We start from the raw sequence: 16,913 nt of genomic DNA, 5'->3' as shown, positions 1-16,913 counted from the left end.
TATATTCAAATGTTTCGTAAAAAACTAGATCTTTGATTTGAATTTGTAAACAGTAGAAACGATAGAGAGAGAGAGAGAGAGAGAGAGAGAGAGAGAGAGAGAGAGAGATAGAAAGGAAGGAAAATTTGATACTTTATATGTCATTTAAAAGGAGAATAATAAAACGCTCAAGTTTATTTCAGGTTTTGAGGGTGATTCGAAATGAGAGAAGAGCGAAATTGTAAAATGGTCACTGCATGTTTCGACTGAGATCGATAAACGAGATCCGCTCCGGCGTTTCCCCGATAATTATGTACCCCTCATTCGTTAACATTAACGAAGCAAAAACGCGTTCGCTCACTCGCTCGTTCGGGTATTTATCCTTGCCGCGGCACGCGCCGTCCTGCTCCTGCTAAACTCGACAGTAGCACCCAGAGCTATTACCCCCTCTCTCTCTCTCTCTCTCTCTCTCGCTCTCTCTCTTACCGCCGCGAGCCGTGCACCACCGTAGGCGACCCCACTCGATTCGCCCCTCAAAAAATCATTACGCCCTTCCACGGGCTGCGCATGAACGCGGTTTTAATTCGCTACTAGAAAAGTAAAATGTAAACGGTGGTGGGCTCGAGGGCTCGTGAAGGGGCGCGGGTGGTGGCTGGTGGCGCGCTTCAGAAGGATGAGAAAAAGGTGGATAGAGAGCGAGGGAGATCCCGCGGGCAGGGGGAGGTGGAGCCGCGCGCGAGCGGTGTACGGATCGACGGAGACGAGGGGTGCCGGACGACGACGGGGGTGGGAGACGAAGTTTCGCGGACGTGGTCGAGGACGAGGCGAGAGACGAGAGGCGAGACGCGAGGCGTACGAGGAATGAAGCGACTGCGGGAGCGCGCGCGACGTAGGACAGATCCTTTTTCCTCCGACTAGCGACTAGGCAGGCAGAGTAAGCAGCAGCAGCAGCCAGCAGCAGCAGCAGGAGGAGGAATATGACGCGAGGATGGGGCGCGCGGTAGAGAATGTGGAGGGGACCGGCGACGAGAGAGGAGGATATGCTGCGCCCCTACTTCTCTAGGGGTTCCATTGTAATATTTATTGATTGGATTCCTAGGAGCCCAGGCTGTGTGAGGGCTGTGGCACCTATGCTTGGACTAGATTGCGTACGAACGCTCTCACGACGATCTCGCCACTTTTTCCACTATGCTTTTTTTTCGTTTCTCTCTCTCTCTTTTTTTTTTTTTTTTCTTTTTTTTTCTTTTTTTTTCTTTTTTCCCACGCGTTACCTATCGACGTTTTTTTTCTCTTTCTCTCTCTGTGATCCACGTGGCAAGATTTGCGTAAATACCCGTAACACATTTCAAACGGCACGTGTCCTCGTACGATTGTGGCGAAAAATTGCGAATTAATTACAATGCGATACATACGTTGGAAAAAAATTTGAAACCCAAGTAAAGCGATAAAAAGGCATTCAAAATCCGTTTGTTTTATAAAAATTTTTTCCGTAGAAAATCAACAGCTTAATAAAAGTTGTATATATATGTTTGATATATGATCAATAATGGATTACATTTCTATATTTTATAACGAAACTACAACAATTAAAAATGATGGTAAAATAAATATCTCATAACTTAGAAAAATACTCGACATTTAAAAATTTGATATTCGTTTTTGCAAACCACTGACTTACATAAGTGTTACTCAAATAGATTTACAGAAAATTAATTTTACAAAAAGGATATATATATAAATTTTAGTGTTGGAGATTATTTTGGCGTATAGATCAATGCGATTGTCCTTCGATAATTTAGCGATATTTAATCTTAGCAGCAATTATTAATTAAATCACATGTAAGGTATACGTAAATGTAGATATAAATTCGTCAGGACCGTAATATATTATCGTTTGTCGAGGATAAAGCGCGAAACGTGCAGAAATGTCGTCGTGCGTAAACTTCGACAGAAACGACGAAACTTACTTTCACTGGCCTTTTCGTACATCAATCGTTCTGCATATATATGTATACATATGTATACACACACACACACACACACACACATATATATATATATATATATATATCGCACGACTAGTCCAATCACGTGACGCTGCGTTTCGCTTGCAGGTTTGTATCTGCGTCAGCGAGAAGCAGCAGGTGTCCAAAAGCAGAGGTGACCACACTGCGAGAAAGAGAGAGAGAGAGAGAGAGAGAGAGAGTGTGTGTGTGTGTGTGTGTGTGTGTGTGTGTGTGTGTGTGTGTGTGTGTGTGTGTGTGTGTGTGTGTGTGTCTGTGTTTGTATTACGTACGAGAAAGAGAGAGAAAGAGATTGAGGCAAAACGAGGAGAGCGTACGCGGCCGAATGGCGTGGAACTGGTAATCCTTGATCTTACGTGACGTAATAAATCCTTTCCGAATAAGGGAGTTGCGTTAAATACAGAGTATCTCATAAGCTCGCGACGAGCGAGCCTGCAAGACGCGATCGGCAAAGATTTACAACCGCGTGTAATTGATTTTAATGAGGGGCTCTCTCTCTCTCTCTCTCTCTCTCTCTCTCTCTCTCTCTCTCTCTCTCTCTCTCTCTCTCTCTCTCTCGCGCGCGCGCGCGTGGATTTGGCGAAATCTCAAGGATGTTCTCAAAAAGCGAATGCATACGAAAACTTTTGCGTTACTTGAGAGAACGACTATCGCGTGCAAATTTACAAATACAACGTAGCGCGTGCATAATCGAATATCAGCGAACGCCTCATGTTAAACTAATGTAGAATTAGAATTGCATATTTTTTTCTTCCTTTTTACGTATCCTTTTTTTTTTAATATTCTTTTTACATTCGTAAACTATACAAGTAAAATTCACGGGAATTTATCATTAAAGAAATACTGGTTCGCGAAAAACTTGATTGGTATATATTTTTTACCATTTTTGTATAAAAATTCAAGTCCATCCCCGTTCATCTACGTCAACTAGTACGGTTATAGTATCGAGAAGAGAAGCTTTGTACGCGTAACATTGTACGCGTCCGGATGGATGCTTGAATTGCAGCCAGAAGCGTTCGCACTATGTAATCATCCGAACCGACCTTTTTTGCACACCCTATATTCTTCATTCGCACGAACGGATCCCCGTCGTTTCGTATCGTTCGTCCACTTGCTGCCCGCTTGGCCTATTACGTTGGTATATAAAGCATCGCATAGTGTATATTTGGATTATTTCAGCAGGAAGATAAGATTCTCCCGACCGATATTCAAATAATTTTTGACAAAAAAGCGTCGCATGCATTTATCAAATTATCGTTGAAAATTTCGTTAAAAATTAGCTATCTAAAATTATAATTCGTCACGCAAGAAAAAAATTCTGTATTACTGGAATAGTGCTACTAGCAACAGTAACTATTATAGTAATCTCGGTTCATATGTTCCTCATTTGGAATATAGAAACTATTCTTGTATATATGGCCTCCTTTCTTGTTTAAAATTATCCAACTACTTTAATTTATTCCTTCCCCAAAATTTGATAATTTTATTTTAAAACACATTGTACATTTAATTTTTAACGAAAATCAATGAAAAAAGAGACGAAGAAATACACAAACGCAGATGTACAAGATTTGATTCCGAAATTATCGATTTTTAACTACCAATTATCAAGACATCATTTTTCTAGAGTAGTTGTAATATTCATTGTTGGTATAAAATAAAAAAGAAAACAGTATATTCGTCAAAAATTGTACAACAGTCTTTAATTAAGATAGGCGGCAGCAGAATCGTACTAACGAGTGGGACGTACCGAGTAGCAGGAAGCGCTGAAAATTGCCCCCCTTTAGTGGGTTGGAAACGTCGTTAGCGCTACGCACCTGTCGGTTAAAGTGCCGTCGAGGCTCGGCACGTTTTCCGGGATTCGCGGAGACGAATCGACGGCAACATACATGCGCGACGATAAATCGTCCCGTTTAGGGAAGCGACGCGGTTACCAGCGTCCCAAATGCACTTTGCACACGCGAAGTAACAAAAGGCGGAGGTGAGGCGTGAGACGTGAGACGTGAGGCGTGAGGCGTGAGGCGTGAGGCGTGAGGCGTGAGGCGTGAGGCGTGAGGCGTCGGGGCAGCATACGTTTGATCGCTACGTACCCTTCCCCATTCTTTCGTCTATCCTTCTTCGGTTCCCGATCACCACGGTCTGCCTTCGCAGAGAGACCCCGTCCCCCGTCTCTTTCTCTCTCTCTCTTTCTCTCTTTTTCTCTTCTCTCTTCCTTTCTTTCTTTCTTTCTTTCTTTTTCTCTCTCTTCTCTTTCTCCGTCCCCTCCGTGCGAATCGGTACCCTTTCCTCTTCCCCTGCACTCGCAAACATTTGGTGGCCGTTGACCTCGAGCGGGCTAATCCGTCGACAGCCAAACAACCAATTATTTCTCTTCAACGGTACGCTTCACCACGGCCGGTCGACATAGCGCTAAACGTGAGAATACTCTTCGGGGTACCGACGAATCAGGTGAAAAAAAAAACTTTGACCGATTGCACCGACGCGTTGAGGATAGAGTAACGTTAATTTTGGTCAAGTCAAGTTTCTCTCAACTTTATCTCACAAGCAAGAATGTAATTGGAAAGAGAATGACGAATCATACATTAGAGCGAGTTAATAACTGACTGTCTGATCTCGGCCCCTTCAATGTACAAACAGATATAAGAGAAATAATTTCTATCAGCCAGATTTTTTTAAGAAAGAATTTTTAGAGAAAAAGAAAAAAGTTCTTGTCATTTATATTTTTAATTTTTATTATATTGTATATGTGTATATTTTAAGGAGAGAAAGAAAAGAGAATATATTTGTCTAAATATTACATATTGAAACAATTATATAGCAATGATACGTAAAAATTCCGCGAGAATAAAGTTTTATAATCTAAAATCTAAATATTTAAGAAATGATAGCAAAATTATATATCAAGATTTATTTTTATTGCTTGATTTAATTGCTTTATATATGATGTACAATTTAAGAATAAAATAACAGCATCGCGTGAATAATATTACACAATTAAATATATAAATGATGATGAATATCTAATTGGCCAAAAAAACCGTCTATGGTACCGAAATAAGATCGACTCCGCGTTACAAGTTTAATTTCTGTTTTATGCACCCTATTTTGTATATACAAGAAGGAATCGCTTCGAAATCCTTTTACCGTCTGGCCAATACTAGATATGCACTACTTGATACGGGACTAGTGCCGTGTATGCTACTTTGCGTCTATTCTTACGCTATCCTGTACTACTGCGGATCTAAATCACCGTGTTTTAACCAGGGATTGTGAAATTAACTTAACAGTGATAAGTTTAAGTCTCTAAATTATGGATGCACAAAAATTACTTCTATATTTATCTGCGATAATCCATGTATAAAATATATTATTTCTATTATTGTAACGTGAAAACTCAAACTCGTGAAAATTATATTGACTTTAATAACTGGAAGATGAACATATGGTTAAAAACCGTCTAATTGGTGACAATATTTTTTCAAGTATCTTATGATGTGACATTTTTATAATTTTAGAGATATAAAAATAATTGTTGATAAGAATGATATTATATTTGAAAAATTATAATTATAATTATATATATATATTTATTATATTATTTTATATATATATATATATATATATATATATATATATTTATCTATTATTATATATATTATATATGTTTGAAAAATATATACACTTAGTATATATATTTTTTTTCATAGCGGATTACATTTTTGCACTATGTTTTTTACAGTGAAAATTACTTACGTAGCAAAATTTTGCTTTATCGACACGATTCATGCCATGTTATCGCGTGGTGAGGTGATTTTAATGCAGGGTAGCAGTTATATTATGTTATTGCGAATGCATTTTACACCTAACGTTTCTACGGTAAACTTGCCAGAGAGATTTAAATGCGGAATTTCGATTCTGTGCGAAAAATAGATAGGAATAAAAATGCTATTTGTCACTATTATTTCCATATGAATATACGGCAGATGTAATACGAAATCATCAATCATCGATCTTGAAATCATCGTTATCGTCCGTCTCGGCCCGACCTGCTTTTCGCGCGATTAATTGAAGCACGATGATCCACGAATATTTCCGTCGGCGCTTAAAAATACTGAAAACAGGTCAGCAGCTATATTTTTAATTGTAGCGCAGACAGTCGGCTGCATCGAGTTTGCATCCCGAGATTTATACATATGCACGACATACGTGTGGATATACATACGTATGTTTACAACGCGCGGTTTAAAAACGCGGATCGTAGTAAAAAATTGAGGATGCCCCGCTGACATTTTTAAAACGAGCGCTTTCGATTTTAATCGCCCGGTGTCGCTTGTCTTTACATAGTTTACATACGTTTTTTTTTTCGGTTTCGAGGCAGATGTATAATCTGGTTTTGCGAAACTAGACAAGACACACCTGTAGCGATTCATTTACGCACTTGCGAGCGTGATATATTATATCTCGCGCATAAAAAAAAAAGTCGATTGTAAAAGTCGATTATTAAAAATTCGCATTTGCATATGAGTGAAAATTAAAACAGAACTTTGGACAAAAAGGAAAAAAAAAACGCGATGTAGGTTAATATTACAAAAAATTTCTATTATCTCTATTCTTTAATTGTATTAAATTTGGACAATTTTTAAAATAGGTCCGAGGTCAATCGCGCAAAATAATCGGATTAAAAAAAATCTGTACAGTATTCTAAACTCAACATTTGTCCGAGAGATTTTTCATCGCGCAAAAGTGAAACTATCGACAAAAATATCCATATCGAATCATGACTGCTTTGGTATACTTATTTTAGTACGACCGTATTAATTTCCGATATGGATATATTCAAAAAATCGTGTATATATATTCACAATATATTTACGATAGATTTGTAGAAAAAAAGTGTGACTCGTGATTATTTTATACATCCGCTTTCAATTATATTTCTCTACCAAATGGAGGATTTTTGCATTTTAATGCAAAATACTACATAGACAATATGACCTTGGACGAATCTTTTTAAATTTAAACAAAGCGTATATAAGCGTTTCGCAATAATCCGGAAACAAAAGATTGATATTTCGGCGATTGCAGTCTCTCTCGAGTCGCCGGATGCGTTAATTTTCCAAAAATGCAAATGTATATTGCATGATAAAATATAAGTAATCTCCGCATCGAAATCTCGCACGCTCGCTCGAAGCGTCCGACGAAAACGGGGACTTGACCGCGACTTGCAGAAAGGAATCGGGGCCGCGACTTTTTTTTTTTTTTTTTTTTTTTTCCACAACAGCCTATTTCTGGTGGCCGCCTAATTCATACGCCCGGGACACTAGCAACGCGATATAAACGCGCACGCACGCACACAGGCGTGCTGGCTCGCGCGAGCGCGAGCGCGCGCGCGCGCGCGCGTATGCACATTTTTTTGTTCGCGCTCGCGCGAATGTGGGCGTGCGCGTGTGCACATGCGCGTATAATGCACGAAACAAAGAGCCATCCGAAGGAAGGAACCGCGTACCCGTTGCCCCGCTGCCCCTTGCGCTCGCATAAATACACCGGCCCCCGTCGCGCCGCGTTATACTGCCGTCTCGTTGACTACTCCGCCGATTCTCGGATATGATTCGTCACGATCAGCTGACGTGCGCATTTCAAGTGGCTTAAATAAAGTGACGCTCTCTTTCTCGCCGCTTTCACAATAGGCGCCGCATTGTGTGTCCACATTTTGACCTTCTCCTACACGCCTATACAAACGCCAGTTGCAACTGCGAACGTCCTCGCTTCGTGCCGAGACACGATTACATATTTATTTATTTATTTATTTGCATTTCTTTTTTCACGCTCGCGAAACTTTTGCCAAGAAAAGAAATAATATCGATTGCTAGAAACTATACATCGCCAACGAGATAATTTAATAACACAGTGCAAATGTAATAATTTTAATATGCGATGCTCCGATGCGATAACGATTATTAATTGAAAAAAATGTACGATTTTTAAATTAAGCAATGTGAAGGAAGTATAAAAAACAAAGAGTTATCATTCCAAATTATCATGTAAAGTAATAATTCAAATATTTAATTATTACAAAATCAAATAATCAAATCTTTGCAAGGCTAAAACGAATGCGATGAGAATTGATATCGCAATATCAGTTTTCGGAAAGAATTAATATCTCATTTTTATTCATAGATTATTTCTGCGAAAAGTAATACAGCTAATAGTAGTAGAGTGAAACAAATTAAGATTAAGAAGAAAATGCTTCTTTTTATTTTTACTCTCTCTGTCTCTCTCTCTCTCTCTCTCTCTCTCTCTCTCTCTCTCTCTCTCTCTCTCTCTCTCTCTCTCTCTCTCTTTCTCTCTATTAATATTTTTTTCTTTTTAATATATATATATATTGTTATTTTTATTAATTTTACTTTTTTCGTCGCGTGCGTTTATAAAAAGTATTCTTTGTACGCGATAATAAAAGTATATAAGATGGATCAAGTCTCGCGACCTTCTTCTCAAGTCTCAAGGTACGCATCGCGCGGAATCAATCGGTGCGGATTTTAACGCGCATGCAAAACATATACGGTTGCCCCTCATAGCACCTGAAAATTTACACGCAGTACATATATATGTATATATATATGTATATACAATTCAATCGGGCGTCTTGTATCGGTGAATAGCGCGCGCGGAATTTATTCGATTGACTCGCGCGTTCGACCGGGTCGGTGAATGAATTCGCTTTGTTAATTTTATCGAGCTCTCCGCACGCACTCTCCCGATAGCGTCGATCGCTTATCGATCGCGGAGATGTTTCTCGCAAACGCGCGTTTAGGAAACATTTAAATTTAATAGGATGCTATCACGCATGATAGATCGCCCTTTAAACGTATTCGCGCGCTTTAGAATATCTATCTACTTTAGTATTGCTCATGATAATAAAACGGATTCTCTCTTTCTTGCAAAAATAAAATAATAAAAATCGACGCGAACATTGTTTCCAATAAGAATAATTCAACAAGAATAATTTTACGGCGACGGAGATGGATGCAAATAATTTATACGTGTATAAAAAGCATGCGAAAAAGATGGTTACCCTCTCTTATTTGCTAGGTAATGTCGAAGATAAATGATCCAGAGTACCAAAAATACGCGATAGTGTCGTAGCATCGTTATTATAGGCTGACGTGTCAGTCTGTAACGTGATCGACGGTTTTCCAACCGAGACGCGTTTGTCGTGCGTCGTGCCTAAATAACGCGTTCGCCTGCTTCGGAGTCTAATTTCGCAGATAAGACGACGGTCGTCACGAGACGTAATCTAGTTACTAGGCGTACAATCTAATCGACCGATGCGTATTATGTGTATGCATACCTTCACGTACAAACTACACTTCTATTTCGTAGAATTTCGCACTCTAGCCCGCGCGATAAAGTTAGTTTGTCTTTAATGTTACGCGAGGCTGGCGCGCGTTGCGCAACCGTCTCACCTCTCTAGTCTCGTATTAATTTGACTATCTGTTTTCTTCGAGTTAACGCGTCTACACGCAAGATAAGACTTCCTGCCGCTGACGATTCTGCGAAATGTCATTGATAATAAATCAAACGCAATCGAATAAATTGTATAGAATACATCGTATGACGGAATCGATATGTAAATTTTACTTATACAGAGAATATATATGTATATATAACAAGTCGGATGCGAATAAATAATTTTTCTCAACTTTATATCTAAATTCTAACTATTCTGACTCTTCTTTAACGGTGGCCCATTTTATAGATACGTTTTATCTTTCCTCCTAACATTTCATCTTTAACCGCATATATTTTCCTCTTCTCTTTTTTTATAATTCAAATGTGTAGATTAAAAAAAAAATTATTTGTAGATTGAGTGAGAATTAGTTGAAATTTTTTTACAGATGTACGGCTAGAATATATTTTTCTCCCGAGGTGTTTTTCTATTCGTCTATCTAAAACAAAACGCTGCTGGCATTTCTCCATTATTTCCTGCGCGCATATATAATATTTTACGAAATTTTAGAAAACTACCAGGTATCTTGAATTTCTAGAAGAGAGCAATTTCTATATGCGCGCGTGTTAGAAAGTAAGAATAAATAGATCGTACTACGTATACTAGCATTTTACGACGTCCAATAATTCTCAGAGCGAAGAATCTCTCGAAGAAGGAGCGAAGGGCGGGGAGAGGGCAAAGAAGAACGGGTGGAATAACGGGTGAGATTCAGCGTCCGTTATGGTTCAAGGAGAACACACCGTTATCGGATACATCCCTTTTCTCGTATGCAGGTGCTTCCAAGAAAATTAAACTGGCCATCGCATCGCTCTAATTTGCTTCAACGTATTAATACTACCGGGCAAATATGCGCGCCAGCTAATTACATTATAAATTAATAGTCAATAAGGATCGACGGTCATTTCTGTGATAATTGGAACGTGCGCGAGATTTTTTTTCGCTTTAATCGTATAAAGCGCCATTCTACGAATTATATTTGACGAAATAAAATTCAAAAATATATCTTACGGATTCATTCATATTTTTAGAAAAAGATGTTAAATAATTATTGTCTATTACAATAAAGTTACGTAATAGCCGAAAAATAATAGGTCGATATATTAACGAATTATATTTGAAATTAAAGAGACTAGAAAACGACGCCTGTTGAGTTTACGATGAAAAAAAGTTTCAAGAGAAAAAATTACAAAAAGAAATAAATGTTACTTAGACACGAGAAATTGCTGCAAATAAAAAAATTGCAATATTGAAAAAGGCAGATACGCGCGAAACGGGGGATACGCGACTTTGCAAATTATTGTTATCGGATTAATCGAATTTTGTTCTATTATCATTATAATCGGATAGATATCGATATTTTTGTACAAGCTGATTTTATTAAACGTTAGACTCGAACGAGTAATAATCTTGAGAATAATATTGATTCTCTCGCGATTGAGAGACATCGCTGACAAAAGAGATTGTAGGTGAGGACACGACCACAAGTTCGTGTCCGAAGCTATCCTTGAGAATCGTTTCTACACCGGGGAAGTTTTATCGCTATGTATATATACGCCGCACGTGTACGGCTCGTATACGAAGCGCATACATAGCGAATGCACGCGGCGGCTAAATTTTTCAGGACAGGAACGTCCGCATCATCATCGAGGCGCTTCTTATTTTTTACCACAAGTTTCGTCGCACGTCCCCTCCCATGCCTCTCACCACCATTATCGCGTCGCGTTCTTTCCTACGGTTTCTTATTTTCTCTCTCTCTTTCTCTCTCTCTCTCTCTCTCTTTGACGTTCGATGTTCGCGAGATCTATTTATACCTAGGTCCGCGCTGTTTTCAACTTGCTGCACGGCCGTGCAACAAACGCGTCGCTCGTAAAAATAGGAAACGAACGGGCGCGGTGGACGCGCCGAGAGGGAAACGTATATATACGATTTAAAGGAATGATCGTATCGCAGGTGTGAACGAATTATCATTTTGAACGGTAATGCGTGAAATGGGAGGATTTCTACTCTATAGATTTATATAACATGACTCAACACACGTGGTCCCTCTTTAACGTCTCGTGTGCATCCATGTAAAAAAAAAAAAAAAAAAAAAAAAGAAAAATACCAACGTCCTTGTGCAAAACATGGCACGGATTCTGTGCCAAAACTCGTAGGTATTAAAATCCTACGACCTAAAAAAAATACGTATAATCGCCTGCAGTTAGTGAACGGAAAAAAAAGAAAAAAAAGAAAAAAAAAAAAAAAAAAGAACAAATAAAAAACGGCTCGCGCGCAGCAACGCGGCGCGGCAACGTGACGAAATCGAGTATGAGGAGAGGGGCAAGGGGAGGGGGAGAAGAGAGAAAGAATGAAAAAAAAAAAAAAAGAAAAAAAAAGAAAAAAAAAGAAAAAACCGATTACTCCCACGCGCGGCGAGAGAGCTCCGCGCGCCAGACGAGGCGTGGTACGATGGAAAACGAGAGTGAACCGCGTAGAATTGAGCGCGTACGCGCGGCGACCGTGGCACGGTCGTGGCACGGCCCCGGAGCGACGCACGACGCACGAGAGACAGACAAACGAGGTTCGAGCGCCTCTCGCGGCGCACGGAGAGCGAACGATGTAGGGATTACGTCATGTAGCAGGCACTCTCTAACGTCTGGCATTATCTTCGTCTAGCACGAGTCTAGCCGGTACCAGTACCAGTCCAAACGGTACTAACGCCGCTACCGCCGACCGTCGTGGCGGCCGCCGCCGCCGCCGCCGCCGACGCCGCCTTCGCCTTCGCCACCGCCACCGCCGTTCACGCCGTCACCTTTGCCGTCTGGCATACATAGGCAAGGGCATACGAGACACGTCATCGTACATTGGGGATTCATGAAAGGACACACGCACGCATATTCTATCTATATTAGCTGCCGAGCTAACTAGGTGTTCAACGACGGCGCGTACGTGTTGGTGCGCATTTACACACGCTCGTGTTGATGCGTATGCACGCGTCACACCACCGCGAATACGCACGTCCACATACGTATTTTTGCATGCACGTGTACCGCTATATGACTCGCGCGACAGATACATGCAAACGCTCGTCCCCTCTTTCTCTCTTTTTCTCTCTCTTGCATACACACTCTCTCTCTCTCTCTCTCTCACACACTCTTTTTCGCTTTAGCCCCCCCTTTCCTCTCTCTATCGTTCTTTCTTTCGCTCTCACCCTTACGCATTCTCTCCGTCCATCCTTCTCATATTCTCTCTATCCTCCCCCTTCCCTCCGACCGCCCTCTTTAAGTACCCCCTCCCAAACTTTTTACTCTTTCTCTCTCTCTGTTTTTCTCTCTCTCTCTCTCTCTCTCTCATTCACTCCCTCTCCTTCTCTCTGCCTTCATCTCTTTCTATTTCATTCGTTCCCTCTCTGTTTTCCCCAAACTTCTTCCTCCGTCTCTAGCGATCGCGTACACCGTGGAAGCCGCACAGGCGGCCGAAGGCCACCGGTCTCAGCTGTGGACGTACCTTGATCGTCAAGCGAAAAGTGAAGTGTGGACCTCCTTTGCCCGGCGTCCTTGTCGTTGATGCTAGGCCTCCGTGGTTCTACTATTCCGATGCGACGACAGCAGCGATCACGTCGAACCTTTGCTCCGACTTCCGCTCTTTCTTCTACCCGCGCCAAACTATTGCAAAAGGAGAGAGAGAGACGCGCTTCTGTCGCCTTCACTCCTTTCTGCTTTTTTCTTTTTTTTTTCTTTTTTTTTTTTTTTTTTTTCAAAGTCAGACGCTACTCTCTGCCGCCTGATTTCAACCGTACCGTAACGATTCTCTTCCGGCGACGGAAATCGAGTCCCTCACGAAGGAACGCAGCAGTTGTATAATGACAGTTGTATTTGTTCACTAGCGAGTCTTGATGACAGGCAGACTCGTTTTTTTTTTTTCCGGATTTTCACGTTGTCTCACTCCGGATTTCGTACGACACCGTATTGAAAAAAAAAAAATAAAAGATCAAATCTTCTTCGCGCTACAGCTCCTTTTCATTTCTTCCTCTTTAACTCGTCATCGGAATCGACGTGACGGCACTTTCTTTCTTCACCGCTTTCACGATCCTCTTCAAGACCATCCGAAGATTTTCCGTGGATTCTTCGATCGTTCCTCCGACGATTGTGAATTCTCTGATATTTTTTTCCAAACGCTGATTGTCAGTTATGAAAACGTCAAACGTGACTTAATAGAGCATGTATATTATACCGTAGCATCTCTCTCACTCACACCTCGAGGATCGTTTCTCTTCTTGGAGAAGTCTCCCTTTCCCTCTTCTTCGCGCGTAGAACCCGCGTAACTGGATCACCGTAACGCGTACTCGCGATCCCGTAGATACACGCATGGACGCGCACTGCTTTTCCGTCTTGTCCTTCACGCGAGGTCGTCTTCTCCGTTATAACAGAAGAATTACACACTCCTTCCTGCCGACGATGCAACTCGCCATCGGGTTACTATTCCGTGCGAACGTAGATGCGATGTCGTGCAGCCGAGAAATATAAACGCGTGGCAAAAACATAAAAAAAAATAAAAATAAAAAAAATAAAAGAAAGAATGAGAGAAAAAAAAAAATGTGGATGGATCTTTTCGACCGAAGAAGAGACGAAATAATTCCACCTTATGTGTGTAACACGCGTCGCAGGATCGTGAGAGCGAGCGAGCGAGCGAGCGATGACGACGACGATGTCCGCGCGTTTAGAATGTCCTGCGTGTATTATCTTGCGCGCCGACCGCGTCGAGGACCGAAGGACCCAGCTGCTCCTCGCCGCTTCTTTTGGGACACACACCGGGGGACTACCTAGTCGTAGAGTGATTGGGAACGCGACTGGCCAAAGCACTTGATTCGCGCGCGGTTCGGTTTGCCCGTTGCTGCGCCTCTCCCGTGCAGTTTTTTCGGCAGTCCTGTGGTATGCGTGCGCGCCCGTCGTGCATGTATGCGTGCCGAGTGCCCGCGAGCGCGCGACCGCGCGCGTGTGTACGATTCCCTCTTTCTTTATCTCTTTCGCCCTCCCCTCTCCCTCTCTCTCTCTCTCTTTCTCTCTCTCTCTCTCTCTCTCTCTCTCTTTCTTTCTTTCTTTCTCTCTATCCGCACGAAGAGCTCTTTTTCGTTCTCCTTCCCTCCTCGTCGTTCTTCCTATATCCCTCTCTCGCTTTCCTCGTTTTTAACACGAGCGTGTGCCGCCCGTTTGCACACACGCGTGTATGTGCCGGGGGTCCTCGCGTGTGCGTGCGTGGCCCCGTAATGTACGTCGAAGAGCGACCCTGTGTGCACGAAAAAGAGAAGGAGCGAGTTAGGAAGAGCGCGAGCGAGCGAGCGAGTATATATGCGATCGTGTATATACGCGTATGCACGTAAGTACAATATATATATATATATATATATATATATATATATATATATATACGTATTCACGTTTCGTCCGTCGTCGTTGTCGTTGTCGTTGTCGTTGTCGTTGTCGTCGTCGTGCGGTGCGTGCGTGCGCGTCCCGGGTAGGCGAGGGTATAGTTACCGAAATGTTAACCTCGTGGAACCACTTTTTATTGAGTGTCGCAAAATTCATAGGAACCTCGCGACGCGAGGAGAGGGGTTAACCCGGCCCCCGCTCCTCGCGCGAGCACGTTGGCGGGGCTGACGAGGGCCGCGAGAGGGACGGCAACCCCTACCCCCCTTCGTATTACGGCACCCCTCCGCGTATCACCAGACGCTCCCTCCTCCTGCTTCTCCTGCTCCGTCACTTCCTTCTCCTCGTTCTCCTGATCCGCGTCCTCATCCGCGTCCTCATGTTCGTTTCCCGCCCCCCGCCCCTCGCTGCCGCGAGAGCCGAGGCCCTGGTCCTCGCCAATTCTTCGGCCCCACCATTTCCTCGCTAGTGGTCCCCAACCCTCGGTTTAGTTTCTTCTTCCCCCTCCCCCCCCCCCCCCGCCCCGCCTCGCGCCCTGGCCTCCTAGCACCCTTGGTCTCGAGTTGTGCACCGCTTCACTTTGGCTGTTTCCCCTCGCTTCTCGTCTCGAGTCTCGTTCGTGTCGACCAATCGCCCTCTCTCCCTTCTTCTTTTCTACTCTTCATCGCTTGGCCCATCCGCTTGTTTCTCTCTTCTCTTCTCTTCTCTTCTCTTCTCTTTTCTTCTCTTCTCTCTTGGCCCTCTCTTCTCTTCGCTTTTTTTTTCTTCCCTTTTTCTTTTCTCGTCTCTTATCCTTTCCTATCCACCCTTTGCTACATCCTCTTACGAGTTTCTTTCCCTTGTCTTTCCTCTTTCTTCTCCCTTCTCTGTTCCTCCTTTCGTTCTCCTTTCAATCTCTTGTCTCATCCGTTTTGTCTCATCTCCGCCGTCAGCTCTCGAAACGAAGTAAAGAAGTCTTGTTGCTTCTTCTCCTCCCCTCTTCTGGCTTTAGCGTTTGACATCGCCGACACTCTGCCTTCCTTTCCGCCCTCCTCCTCTTGCCTTATTACCACCCTGTCGTGTCTGGTATTTAGCCTCTCCATAAGCAAACTTACGTACGCTTAGCCATGTGTAAATGCGACTAAACTTGTTTTACGTGGATTTCTACGCATGTATTAAATATTATGTATTATCATTCATTGTTAAGTGACGGATGCTTACTCTTAGGAATTGGATTATATAAATAAAATGTCTAGACAAGCATTTTTCAATTTATCTTCCAAGAGCGTCTGTTTTAAAACCAGTTTAACAATGTAGGAAAAATTAATAAAAATATATTATAATTGCGCTTGTAATACTTTAAAAAATTTACCTTAATTTTGCAAAAATTATAGTCTGCATATAACGTTATAAACATTTTGGTTAATTGGAGAAATTAAATTAGCATCGTTCTCCGACTGGCTATATCGATAAAGATCTATCTAGATCTATAATACGATATAAAAAGTTGTATCTTTTTTTGTACAATTAGAGAGCAACTAGCGAGAGATAGATGTAAAAAATTATTATCGATACTAAAAGCAACAATGATGTAGCCGTGTAAGCTGATCGATGAAAGATATATATATATATATATATATATATATATATATATATATATATATATATATATATCGTCGACAGCATGGTTATGCGAAAGGAAAACATTTCGGTCTCTTCATAGGTCAGACATGAACACTTTTAAATTACCGATTACGTCTCAGCACTGTGAGGCGTAATCGGTAATATTTTTTTCACCGTTAATTCGATTTCTCCTCGCGGATCAACGGATTATCAGTCGTATTAATCTATAAACGAATATCTTTTAATGTCATTTATAATTCCGATGCATCTGTGTCAATATACTGCAAGGTGTTTTCCCTCTCGATTGTGTCCGAATGTATCTTTAGATTAGAGCGATAAATGGCGAATGCAGATTGCCGTCCTTCAGTCGTTTAATCGAGCAGACCGCGATCGATG

The 16,913-nt window shown here is 41.7% G+C and overlaps 1 protein-coding gene across 10 annotated transcripts in view; it reads right to left on the bottom strand.

Moving 5' to 3' along the window:
• Br (broad-complex core protein) overlaps positions 1–14,511 on the bottom strand; it is a 51,049-nt gene extending 36,538 nt beyond the window's left edge. For 4 of the 10 annotated variants that reach the window (XM_072911435.1, XM_072911445.1, XM_072911452.1 and 1 more), the window contains exon 1: positions 12,997–14,504. The gene's annotated coding sequence lies outside the window, so the exon portion shown is untranslated. Of the gene's footprint in view, positions 1–12,996 lie in introns of all 10 variants that reach the window. The other 6 variants (XM_072911296.1, XM_072911337.1, XM_072911400.1 and 3 more) reach the window with 4 other exon arrangements.
• Positions 14,512–16,913: the final 2,402 nt, after the last annotated feature.

This window comes from Anoplolepis gracilipes, chromosome 1 (assembly GCF_047496725.1).
Source record: "Anoplolepis gracilipes chromosome 1, ASM4749672v1, whole genome shotgun sequence".
NCBI lineage: Eukaryota > Metazoa > Arthropoda > Insecta > Hymenoptera > Formicidae > Anoplolepis > Anoplolepis gracilipes.
Note: the sequence above shows the minus strand (reverse complement) of the source record. Positions and strands in the feature narration are given on the sequence as shown.